Source organism: Diadema setosum, chromosome 16 (assembly GCF_964275005.1).
Source record: "Diadema setosum chromosome 16, eeDiaSeto1, whole genome shotgun sequence".
In the NCBI taxonomy this organism is placed as follows: domain Eukaryota; kingdom Metazoa; phylum Echinodermata; class Echinoidea; order Diadematoida; family Diadematidae; genus Diadema; species Diadema setosum.
Genome location: NC_092700.1, coordinates 34,034,194 through 34,046,893, shown reverse-complemented (window position 1 = coordinate 34,046,893; position 12,700 = coordinate 34,034,194). Strand labels below are relative to the sequence as shown.

General features: G+C 38.0%; 1 protein-coding gene across 1 annotated transcript in view; it reads right to left on the bottom strand.

Moving 5' to 3' along the window:
* LOC140239494 (solute carrier organic anion transporter family member 4C1-like) overlaps window positions 1–12,262 on the bottom strand; it is an 85,514-nt gene extending 73,252 nt beyond the window's left edge. Inside the window, exon 1 of the mRNA XM_072319326.1 lies at window positions 12,209–12,262. The gene's annotated coding sequence lies outside the window, so the exon portion shown is untranslated. The remainder of the gene's footprint in view (window positions 1–12,208) is intronic.
* Between the last annotated feature and the right edge of the window lie 438 nt (window positions 12,263–12,700).

The window sequence follows — 12,700 nt, the reverse complement described above, 5'->3', positions numbered from 1 at the left end:
CTCTCCGCGTCAGTATTACCAGTTGTGCTCATTATTCATAGTTAAGGGTCCTTCATTCGGCCCACTTTTGAGACTTCCTTCGCCCTCGTTCTCGACAAACACAAAATTGTCAAAAAATGATAAAAACTCCTCTGCACGATGGGACATGCCTTCGCAGTAAATGCCGAAAAATGCATATGTCATGTATGTGTAATCCGAGAAGACACATCTTGAATGACCGTGAAGTGAAATTACGCGATGTATATGGCTAAATGTGAACACACCCATGAAAGCAAAAATAAATAGGCCCTACACACAATTATATTAGTACCCTTTGACGTAATGCATTTGTGAATATCCGAATTTACATATGAGAACTCTCTTACCGTTTGGACCTTTTCTTCTTTGCTTTATTTTTAGATTTGTTTGTTTGTTTGTCTGTTTGTTTGTTTTTATAGCGAAATTTCCATCTCTGCACATTTCACTTCTCTAGTCATATACATGTTCTCTATTTACAACTATTGCTGAATACTGCAGGAATATGTACCAATTGCAACAACGATAAACAACAACAACTACTACTACTACTACTACGCTGTACTACTGCTTCAATAATGCTACCCCTATTATTGTCTAGCCCTCTATCGTGACTACTACTACTACTACTACTACTACTACTACTACTACTATACTATATTACAATTACTACATCTACCTCTTCTCCTTCTTCTCCTTCTCCTTCTTCTTCTTCTTCTTCTTCTTCTTCTTCTTCTTCTTCTTCTTCTACTACTACTACTACTACTACTACTGCTGCTGCTGCTTCTACCATTACAACCACTAGGCCTGTACTTTCCACTACTACTGCTACTACAACTTTTACTACAGTGTTGTATACTACTATTATGATTGCATGTGTATTGCCAATACAACATCTGTACTACCAGTCACTTCTGTCTTATAATCTTCAACATTTTGTTTCTACTTTTGTTCATTCAGTTTTCGAGATTTTCTCTAAAATCTTTTGATGCAAGTGCTTCAGATTTTCATTTAATTCTCTTGATATCAGTGCTCAAAGTAATGTCATTTGTTGGCCATGTCGAAATTACCGAGTCTTTTGTACACTGCTTTACTATAGCTGCTTTCGGTTTGTCCCACTTATAATAGACCTGCCGTATAACCTCCACATAGACGCGGCCAAACGTAGATGCAGCGGAAAGATAATAATTAACGATTGCAGAACGCTATCGTCTGGTGAAGGCATCTCAACAATTTAATCCGTAACAGATTTGAAGAGGCTTTCTGTGTAGCATCAGAAGTTTCCCCTAATTAGGGTAATATAGAGAGCGTGTGTACGGTTAGAATATTGTTTAGTCTTGGCTGCGTGTGCGTGTGTCTGTGTTTGTGTTTTATTTCACGTCCAGAATCAACAACAGACATGCACTTGCTTCAAATCGATTTCCATCACAAATGAAAACCTGCTATGTATGATAATGATAGCAGTTTTCCCTTGCCAAAATGACTTTTGCCTGCTAGCAAGATCAAAACCCTGCATAAATGAATCATGTTATCTTCACTTTTCTTCTTCTTCTTATCATTATTATTATTATCATCACTATCATCGTTATTATTATTATTATTATTATTATTATTATTATTATTATTATTATTATTATTATCATTATTATCATTATTATTATTATTATTATTATTATTATTATTATTATTATCATTATTATCAATATTATCATTATTATCATTATTATTATTATTATTATTATTATTATTATTATTATTATTATTATTATTATCATTATCATCAGCATCATCACTATCATGATTGTTGTTATCATTATCACGTGTTGCGAAAATTTACGAAGAAAGGGAGTGCTGAAATAACGAAACTGCCTGATAAATCAAACTCTTTTGTGAAGTCGAAATAAAGCAAATCCCTTGTATCTTATTGTTTTGTGATTGAAGAATTTACAAAATACCTAATATAATGGAGCTACTAGTAGCTCTTTGATCCCATGCAGGGACCTCATGGCATGCCGGATCTGCGCGGTATGTGGCCAGTTACCAATACAGAACAAGAGCTAACATTATAATAACTGACTCCTAGCAGACAGTAATAATCTTCCCGTCGAGGACAATAATACATCTAATGATAGATCATTGAGTCTGAACACGATGGAATCGTGAAGTCCAATGATACTATACCCGCATATCTCACACGACCATGAATACACTCCATATAGTGAAGAGGTCAAAATTCGTTGAAGTCAACTTCTCCCGTTACGAAGATCGTGGAAAATCTATATAACTTGTTAAATGATAAACAATGTGTATTCTTATACTATAAATCGTATGTGATAAAAACCTAAAGTGGCATCAAAACGCTCGAACCTGCGCTTTCCCGGCGGGATGGATCGTTTTAATGTCATATTAGGGTACTAAAATAATCTTTGTGGAAAATTTTATGTAATTGGTGATACACCTGTACAAAATAATATACCTAATAATTATGATAATGTTGGTTATTCGTAACATGAATTTGTAAATCTTCATGGGCCTATAACGGAGTGGCAAGAATGATAATGATTTCCAAATTGTTGCTCACATCATAAATTAGTGATAAGTCATAAGGGGGGGGGGGTATAATTATAATAGGAGAAAAAATAGGGGGAATGGATCATTTTATCAAAATTATAATAATTCGTTTATTATGAAAACATCAGTGGTTAAGTTTCTCCATCCAAATTTCAGTCTTTCACTCACTAAAACATTCATCTTTCTCCAAATTGGACTGATTTGTGCGGCATTAAGGACATTCTGTCCAGTGTATTTCATAATAGTATCCTTCCCATTATACCATCAGTGCAGTAAAAACATAAATAAGTGTTGATACTCTAGAGAGTGAAATACGCCGCATTAAAATGATTACCTCTGCATTTCGGGAAGTATAAATATCATTATCGCTGATGACAGTGGCTATAATTATCCCTGCTCGATTAGAGCTTGCAGTGATCGAGGGAGCACTAATTACATAGATGGCTCTTAGATGGGACAGCGATGATTACCTCCGAAATCACTTCAGCTCATGACACAGAGTGGATGCTTACAGACCTTAACCCTTTCACACTTTCACAATCACAGTCAAGTTTGCTGCGTGCGAAAGCAATGGAAATTCTTGACAACGGTATAAGGTAAAGGTTAATGGTTGGGATGTTTGGGCTTTACCTCGAGCCCACATATTTTCTTCTCTTTTCCCTGGAACTCGATCGATATTCATATGACCATGACCATGCTGACTATGTGGAAGGATGAACCTGATATGGCTATAACAATCGAGAATTCACAACAGGTTAAAGTTTACGAAGATGGACCGTCCGAGACGGCAATTGAGAGATTTCTGTGCATGGCAAAGTGGTTACATAAACCAAATGCAATGCATATTGAAAAAAATATATATACACACACACACACACATATATATATATATATATATATATATATATATATATATATATATATATATATATATATATATATATATAATTCTGAAGGACATGCTGGAAAACTTCTATTGATCCTTCATTTCCCATCTGTCGTATATACCCTTTTTTTTCTCCCAAGAGATACAGGCCCTATTCACTGTATCTAGCCAGTGAATGTGCTCTTTTCGTTCGTCTTTCTTAAAGGGGAATAGGTCCCTTTATAGCAGCTGATTGAGTGAATGCACACTAATATCAGTGGAACACGTCAGTGAAATTTGAGGAAAATCGGACAATCCCTTTAAAGTTTTGGTACAACCATCGCTGGATAAGAGGACTGCAACAGACTCGTGATGTCACAAATGGACAACAATGTAAAGTAACAAGAGACCCGCGGGTCTAGCTCTCACCTGAGTATCGCAAGTTCACCTTTCACACAATTACTAATCCAAATTATTCACAGCTCTACTACAATTTGACCAGGCATTCTCAAGTAGAAGATGAAAATGTACAATAAGGGTCCAATTTTTTAAGATTCCTTAATTTGGGGGGATTGGGGCCCCCCTGGGGCCCTCTGGGAGGGGCATGGTGCCCATTTTTATAAATTGAGATCCTGACCCCCTAGGGATGCTACCTGCCAAGTTTGACGAAAATCCATCATGAGGTTTTCAGGTTTGGGCCCCCTGGGGGCCCAATTTAGACCCCTCCCCACCCCCGTCCCCTGGGTCCCAAGGGGGGCACCCCTGATTCTGCCATGAACAAACTTGAAACTACAGTCATCAATGTACTAACTCATAGTTTTAACTTAGCTCTATCACTTCTGGTTCTAGAGAAGAATATTTTTACAGATTCCTTAATTTTGGGGGTTTTGGCCCCCTGGGGGCCTCCTGGGTGGGCCATGGTGCCCATTTTAACAAATTGAGTTCATAACCCCCTAGGGATGCTACCTGCCAAGTTTGATGAAAATCGGTCTCGGGATTTTCAAGAAGAAGATGAAAATTTAAAAAGTTTACGCACGACGGACGACGGACGACGCACGACGGACGACGCACGACGCACGACGGACGCCGGACGGAGGGCGATCGCAATAGCTCACTTGAGCCTTTGGCTTAGGTGAGCTAAAAATAAAGAAAAACTCACCATGTAGGTTGTGTGTATTCTTCTTGCATAATGGCAAGAGCAGTTGGATTTAATACCTCTTTTACAAGAACAGGGAATAATATCACCCTCAACATACGTCAGCAACAAGTAGAAGAAAAGAGTACTTTCATAAAATATGATAATTTGTGGAATTTAGCGATATCCTGCAACGGAGCAATATTCTGGTTCTGCGGCAAACTTGGAAAGTTGTCATCAGTTGTCTGAGAATGGACGGAAGGGACTTAACCATCTTCAAATAGTCAAATGAACAGCTGCCAAATAATTATGACAATCGCAAACTCTTTCCCGCCATGCTGTTTGCGGAAGAGGCGGCATCGTCTCGCTCACTGTCCAGCCAGCGGGAAGGCAAGCACTGATTGCTGCTCGTCAGACGACAGGCTTTAAAGCGAAATATTACCCCAAGATCAATTTGGCTTTGATAGATACAGAAACTATGATTTAGCATAATCATTGCATGCTAAATTATTGTCTGGCTATCCCTAATTGAATAGAATTAGATTTAAAATAATTTCCCAGTCGTTTTGTCACGAGGAAAGGGCTGCTATCTCACCAAACATCATTACGTTTGCTAATTATGATGGCCCCTGCAACGTGGAACATGTCAGGGAAGAGAAAACTGCATCAATAATGTTGATGCAGTTTAAAGATGATTTACTGGATTTGTTTTCAAACTTGATTTTCCTTGATTGAAAAACAAAATATTTTAACGAAATCTGTTGTTGTACTTTCGTTTGTACATCGTGTCCTTAAAAAGTTACAAAAATAAATTGAAATTGAAATTGAATTGAAATTGACATTTTGTATCTTTATGTTATTGTGTCATAGTTGCAGTTGACGTTATCTGATCAACCGTAAGAGAATATGAAAGAAAGGAGTAGCAAGACCTTCATTTACGAACGGAATATTAGCACTAATAAAAGTTTCATTAAAAGCAGCATATATGTGAAATGTAAACTGTAGCAATCCCATATTTCAAATGCAAATTACGGAACAATGTCATCCACTAACGATTACCCCATCGACCAATGCACGAATTACCCTTTGATATAAACTACATCTTGTACATAATGACATGAAAACAATTATTTTGACCTCCTTCTAACATCTTGAAGGGTTGCCATAACTACGCAGTGGTGAATTTTAAGGGAAGTTGTGCTCTGCTGAGTTATCGATCACTGATATGATTTCATAACGCCCATTTCTTTTCGTCAAAGCATGTGCACATCTCAAAGTTGAGAGATCCTGTAGGTCCTTTTTTATCTATTTTATGGTGAATTTTAATGATTGTTATGATGCTATGCCGCCTAATTGCTTCACAAAATACACACGAAACAAAAACTACACAAATTTATATTGAAAAATCTGTTCTTCCATGAAACTTCTATTTGCTCTGTTTAATCGTTTTTACTCAAATTAAGTCAGGAGCATTCACTGTAAGTTCTCCCGCCGTCACAACCGTATGAACACAGTAGCGCGCTACTGGGTGTGAAAGCATCTTAGTCTTGCACAAAGACGTTCTCACATTTAGAATCAATCAGCCCAAAGCACGAAGCGGATGTAGATCTGACTACATGGCCACTCCTTACCATGGTAAATATGATACCAATGAAATTTGAAGGAACTGGAACTTCATGGGTTAGTTGTGAGCAGGTAGTCACTTTGTTGTTTCAGTTTGTGCTGTTCTTCCAAGATGAATTCCCAAAAGTTGTTCATATTGCCTCATAAGCAGTATGGTTGAATCACACTGCAAGATACTCTTTCCTTGATTTATGTATAGTTACGCCCATGCCAGCATTTTGTAACAAGAAGGGTGCATAGCATTTTACTTTCATTTTGAAACGCATAGACACGGCTGTGGTCTGGAAAATAAACTATGAAAAAAACAATTATTACTCATGTCGGATTAATCCAATTGATTGGTCGAGCTTTCTTCAGGGCGAGGTTTACGTATAATAGCAATGGCGGAGTATCTATTCCAAGGTATCATTGAACGTTAACCAGACCCCAAGGAAAAATTTGACGAAAATTGTCGACCTCGTATTAAAGAAGAAGGGACTTAGCTTGAAGACATACACTAAGAAGAAGAAGAAGAAGAAGAAGAAGAAGAAAATTGTTCGGGAGCGAGCGTGCCCTCGTCGATATTGATTATGATAATGAAAGCTTTCTGCGGATAAACCATATCGCACTATATAGCTCGGCCACGAGTTACGGGTGCTCCACACTGCCCCGACGGCTATAGCAAACATCCCGAGTGACCTTGGCTTACACTGAATGTACCTGTACATTGACTGAAGAGTGAATTCATCTTTGATAGGTCAACATTTTCATAGTAGCTTCTCCTAAAAGGAGAAAACGATTTTCAAGCTACAAGTATTATTTAAAAATGCAAGGGTGTGATGAGGATGATGATGTATTCATGATGAAGTTGATGATGATTATAATAATAGTGATTCCAATCATCAACATCGTAATCATCAAAATGATAATTAATTGGCTTACTCTCTTGAGGGAGAAAAATGGTTTTTCATTCTATAGAAGCTAGGATTGTAGCAAACCATAGTATCCATAAAGGCCATTATCGTAGCCAAACGCACTGTTTATCGATAACCTCCACCCACCGTGACAAAGTATGCGAGTTTACTATTCACATGAATATATTAAGACTTTGTTTGCAAAAACCGATATGTCCATATTTGCCAAATGGAGATATTTGCTATTAAAGGTCAAGAAAAATAAAGAGAATAATAAGAAAATTTTTGCTTCTTTTGACCATAACTTGAAAAATATATACCTTTTTATGTAGTGACCAATATATCATTTAAAAGGTATTATTTTGTACTTTATGACAGAGATCATACTTCAAAATCTTCAAAAATGGACTTATCGGTTTTTGCAAACAAACTCTTCATATATATCTCGTATGAGTACAGTTGTTTATATTTCATGTGAAAATGTTTTATTTATCATACTGATTTCTTTCATAACAGTGAAGAAATAAAACAAATTGAAACAAAGTTTCGATGATAAATCATTATTTCAAGTTTACTCTTGATGTTTTGAGAAGGTCGCTAATGAGCATACGCCTTACGTTATAGTTTTCTCAAGAATGCCACAGTCATTAATTTTGCATCATATTACTATCATTATGATGTTATTCCGATGTCAAGCTATGAGGTTTTAGATGGGAGTTCGCGGAAATCATGAAACTCACAAAAGTGTATAGTATTATCATTGGCAAAAGCCATCGAAATTCAATGACACGCTTCTCCTATAGGAATGAAACCATTTCAAGGCTCTCAAATCAATGCAGCTTCTAGGTAATGTGGTATCACGTTCTCAGCCCAAAGTCTTCTCGCATTCTTCCTCCAAAAGGCAAAAATTATCATAATATCAAATTTCATTGTCCGGTTTCAGGGTGTGTCCTCGTAAATTGATACGACCTGCACAATGGGATTTTTCATTTGCGCCATGAATATTATATATATGAACAGTACTGCTATCTATAAAGTCCATGAATTCATTTTTTACTGTTCACAATCGCTACCAATTCATTTGAATTCACGGATATGATTAATAATTTTCACTTACACTAGTAAAGTAAACAATGTATAACATTAACATTTTCACTAGTTTCTGTTTGTTTGTTTGTTCGCTGGGGGTTGTCATTACGTCATTGGCAGAAACTTGTCGCTCCTTCATCTCGATTCTTCTATCACTCGAAACTACCATCTGAATGTTGCCTTAATTGGGTGCAGCAACAGCGTCCGACAAATACCAGTGGAAATAGCTGATTGGTTTATCATAGGGGCATGGAGGTACAGTGCACTGAACCTATGAATGATGTAATTCGGCGTTTAATTGTTCTCTCTCTTTGTTTTTGTTTTTGTGGTTTTTTTTTTTTTTTTGTCGTTGTTGGTAATTGCAAATTTCATAACTGATACCCCGATATTTCTCTATATGTATTAAACTACTTTGATGTATTGATGTGTTTGGCGTGTCAGTGGGCCTTGTGACATTTCTTACATCACGGTCACGACAGTGTTAGTCTGCTCCCAGACCATCTGCCAGTTATTATACTATTTTGCTTCAAAGAATATAATATCAACGCCCTCTAACGACGACAGAAGTGGCAGGTTATGTTATGTAATTTCTCATTCCTTAATTAAATTTCCAACAATGCTCTTAAATCGAACATTCCCTGTACTTCCGTCGTCTGCTAACCGCAATTTCTGTGAGAGGGCATAAAGAGCGAAGTAGGCCCCTACATAATTCAAACTTCATGCATGGGCTACAAACGCTTCAAGGTCCGCGCATTTGAAAAGCTCTGTTTACACTGGTCTGAATTTGTAGACTAGATTTGCTGACATCACCTTCTTAAAGTAGCATCGGTGGCATACCTCCGCTCGGATAAGGACGCGCCTACTAGTATCCAATTCCAAAATATTGTTTTTCCGCCCATCGCATTGGATAAGTGTCCGCGAACAGCCGCAGCGGCAGATGCATATGGGAACGCCGTGTATGGAAACGCGCGCCATCGACATCACAGAAGATTGCTTGGCCATGAATTTAGCCTCTTTTCAAGACTTTAGGTCTTCCTATCATCAGGACAACGTATGTGCTTTACGCGTTCTCCTTCTTTTTGATCACCTTTCTTCTCCTTTCGCTACAGAGAATCTGTGAATGGGCATAATGCCATCAACATATTTCTGACACTCATCAAAAATTGACCCATGCAGTGAAGGATAAATAGGCTACATCTTAAAGGTAGGGAATAAACTGTTAGTTTCGAGAGAGTGCGACTATTTGTAAGTCAAAATAATCATAATGATCAAACGCCGTGTCATCATGTAATTAGGTCTATTTGGTAAAAGACTTCAATCTATATGACTTTTAAGTCAGTTGTTTCAAACCCGGGACATACTCTGTGTACCATAAATTTTACGATTCCTCAAAAGAATCATTGTGAATTTATGATTATTATAGTATCAAGTATATAATTACAACATTTAATTGTAATTTATATCCTGTAGTGGCCCGTTCAGCCCTATAACATCTTTGAATTTGAAATTTTTGTGGCTCGAAATAAAAGGGAGAATGTAAATTCATTATTCTTTTTATATTTTATCTGTGGGATCGAACTTCCAAAAGATATCCTAGAAATTTGGTGGTCCGACAATAATCTTTAGTGGCCCCGAGCCCTGTTTATACACATAAGACGTTAATAAATACCTGGTGAATTTACAATGTATGTTTAGGATGGACAGAATAAAGAGGAGCATAATAAATGACAACTTAGTTCTGATTGGAAGACGAAACCAAATGCGCTCTGCATGAAAAGCACTTGTCCACCGCATGACATTAATCAAAATTTTTAATGTCATGCAGGGGGACTAATAATAAGCTCGCTACAGTCTCGGCCCGCTAGCTATCTAAAGCTGGATGGTCTCTTGATTCGAGGACGCTAAATTCCGCGTCCCTCGAATATCAACAACCACCCCCCCCCCCCCCCCTCAGTAATTCTTTCTCTCCTTCCATCTCTCCCCTCCATCTCTTCCCCCTCTTGCTCCTATCTCCTGTCATCTTCCTCAAAACATGTCTGCAATGTATTGAAGGATGTCTACTACTATCAGACGATATCAGGGAAGCTACAATGACATCACAAGTGGATGTACTCCTTTAAACTAAATAATTTCATTGCTTTATAGCAATAGCGCTAAAACTCCTGCAACCACAAACGCTGCATATTTTTTATTCCAGAATTCACCTTACAATGTAATAATGATATCTGCTACTTATACTGCGACTATTAGTACGATGTTCTGCTGGACTTGCTTTTGCTTCTACTTAATGTTACAGCTGCTATTTCTTACAACAATTATAACTATTAATAATTAAAAGTGTTCAATAACAGAACGGCAATGATGACAAATCAGTTGCAGCATAGAATTATTCATTATCATTATCATTATACATTGTAATACGATCATAATATCAATAATGACGACTATTTATGAAAAATGGTGGAGTATTTCAAACATGATCCCTAAGTCTATACCCAGGGTAGCATTGTTGTCAAAGCTCCGTTCTAAAAGAAGATTTATTTTATTTATATATCACTCATCATTATTGAATTTTGTATGCATCGACCAGAACATCTTAGTCAAAGACGACTTTTTGTTTGTAAACTATCTTGTCAAATATTTAAACAAGGATGGTTTTATTATCATTATCAAAAATGTACATCAATATAATGTCAAAGGCAGCAGGTATAAGTTATCGTGCCGTAACTAAGCCAAGATTCCGCAAAGTAACTTAAATTGATTTGAGACTTGCTTTCAATATTCTTCGTCTAACCTCCCTGGAGTCGCCATGTTCTTCGATACAGATGATGGCGTGCATGTTGACAAATCAGAAACAGGAACAGTCGGATAATAGTGCAAGTATGCATAAAAGTAATCATTTACAGGTCATAAAAGGATTTTTTTTTTTTTTGTTCATAAGTATGGAGCATTGATCGAGACCTCTGTAGGCTTGTCAAGAATAATAGTCCCCTGAGAATATAATACCAGGAAGGTGTATAGGCCCCTATATGCTATATACCTCCTTGATTAAACCGAATATGCAATACGTGCGGCGTATACATAATGTACCAACTCCCTGAATATATCGACGTGATCTTGTATAGGAAGGGCAGCGCTTTCAATAATTTCAGCTTTACGCATAGGAACGCAATGCACACAACGTGGGTGAGGATATAGGAAGGGGAGATAGATTTAGCATAGGAATATTATAATGCTCTGTGTTAACCTGCGGAATATACAGGTTTATAGTACCAAGAGGGGAAGGTGTGAGTATGATGGATTCTTCAGAGTACACCTGTAAGCATCCCCTGTTCATGAGCTTATTTCATTCTCCCGCCTCCCTGCTTTCATCACACGAGATATACTCCTACACCTGTACATGTAGGCCAACTAGTGAGTGTAGTGTCGGCATTCATAGAAGCTAGCAACTGGCAGCATCGTGGCATGCACAGTCGAGGATGCGTGGGTCGGACCCACGCTGAGCTGAGCTGTGTAGCATGTATTGAGGTTGCAATGGGAAAGGTATTACTGTCATGTGACCCATGTTAGATCCTGTCAGCCTATCTCAGTAGATGTAAAACCTTTGATTACTGACCTCTCTAGCATATACCGCTCTAATAGTTGAACGCGCTCCAGATATTATAGCCTGCTATGAAACTTTAGTTGTGTTACTGCCTGTATGTAACACGATGCGGAGAGAGAAGTACAAGAATATCTTCGCTTCGAGTAATCAGTACGGATGTCTCTCTGCCGAGGGGCACAATATTCGCAACATACCCGTGACTCAAAGATAAAACAACAGATTCGCATGTAGCTAGTACAAGTAGTCACATGTATACAATCTCTGATAGAGACACGACGCATCTCCAATAGGGGTGCGCGATGTCATCTTTTCCTAGAGACAAAAAATCGCGACTGATACAGAATCATACGGGTATGTTTCACAAGAGAAACAAGTACTAGTATGCATGCAGGCGGGCATTTGTTAGTACTTACGTGTTGTCAACGTGGATAGCAGTATACGAGCAACCCGATGCCGACTCAGTTCGCAGTAATTCCACAGCTCCGGAACTCTTGTCTACGTACAGAAGGGGGAGAGCTTGCGAAATGAGCTGTGGAGGAGGCAGCGTTGGGTTTTTCCTCGCATAAGCGCGGTACATCCATAATGCGTTCACTCTCTCCCTTTCTCTCTCCCCACTCCCCACCCCCCCCCCCCCCCTCGCTAACTACGAGGCGCCTTTTCGTGTCTTGTCATAGCGCCCTTGCGTGGCGGGGTGAGTCTAATTTTCGAATACTAGTACAGTACATGTACACTTGTACCACAATCTCTCCAAACAGATTACACAGGTCATAGTTCGCCGACCACGCTCTGTGAATATTTCCGTTAAAGACGGGATATTGGAATAAGATATCTCACAACTAGAAATACGATATAATACCTTTGAATGACAGCAGTACCCACTTATTATGGTTATGGAAAAATATATA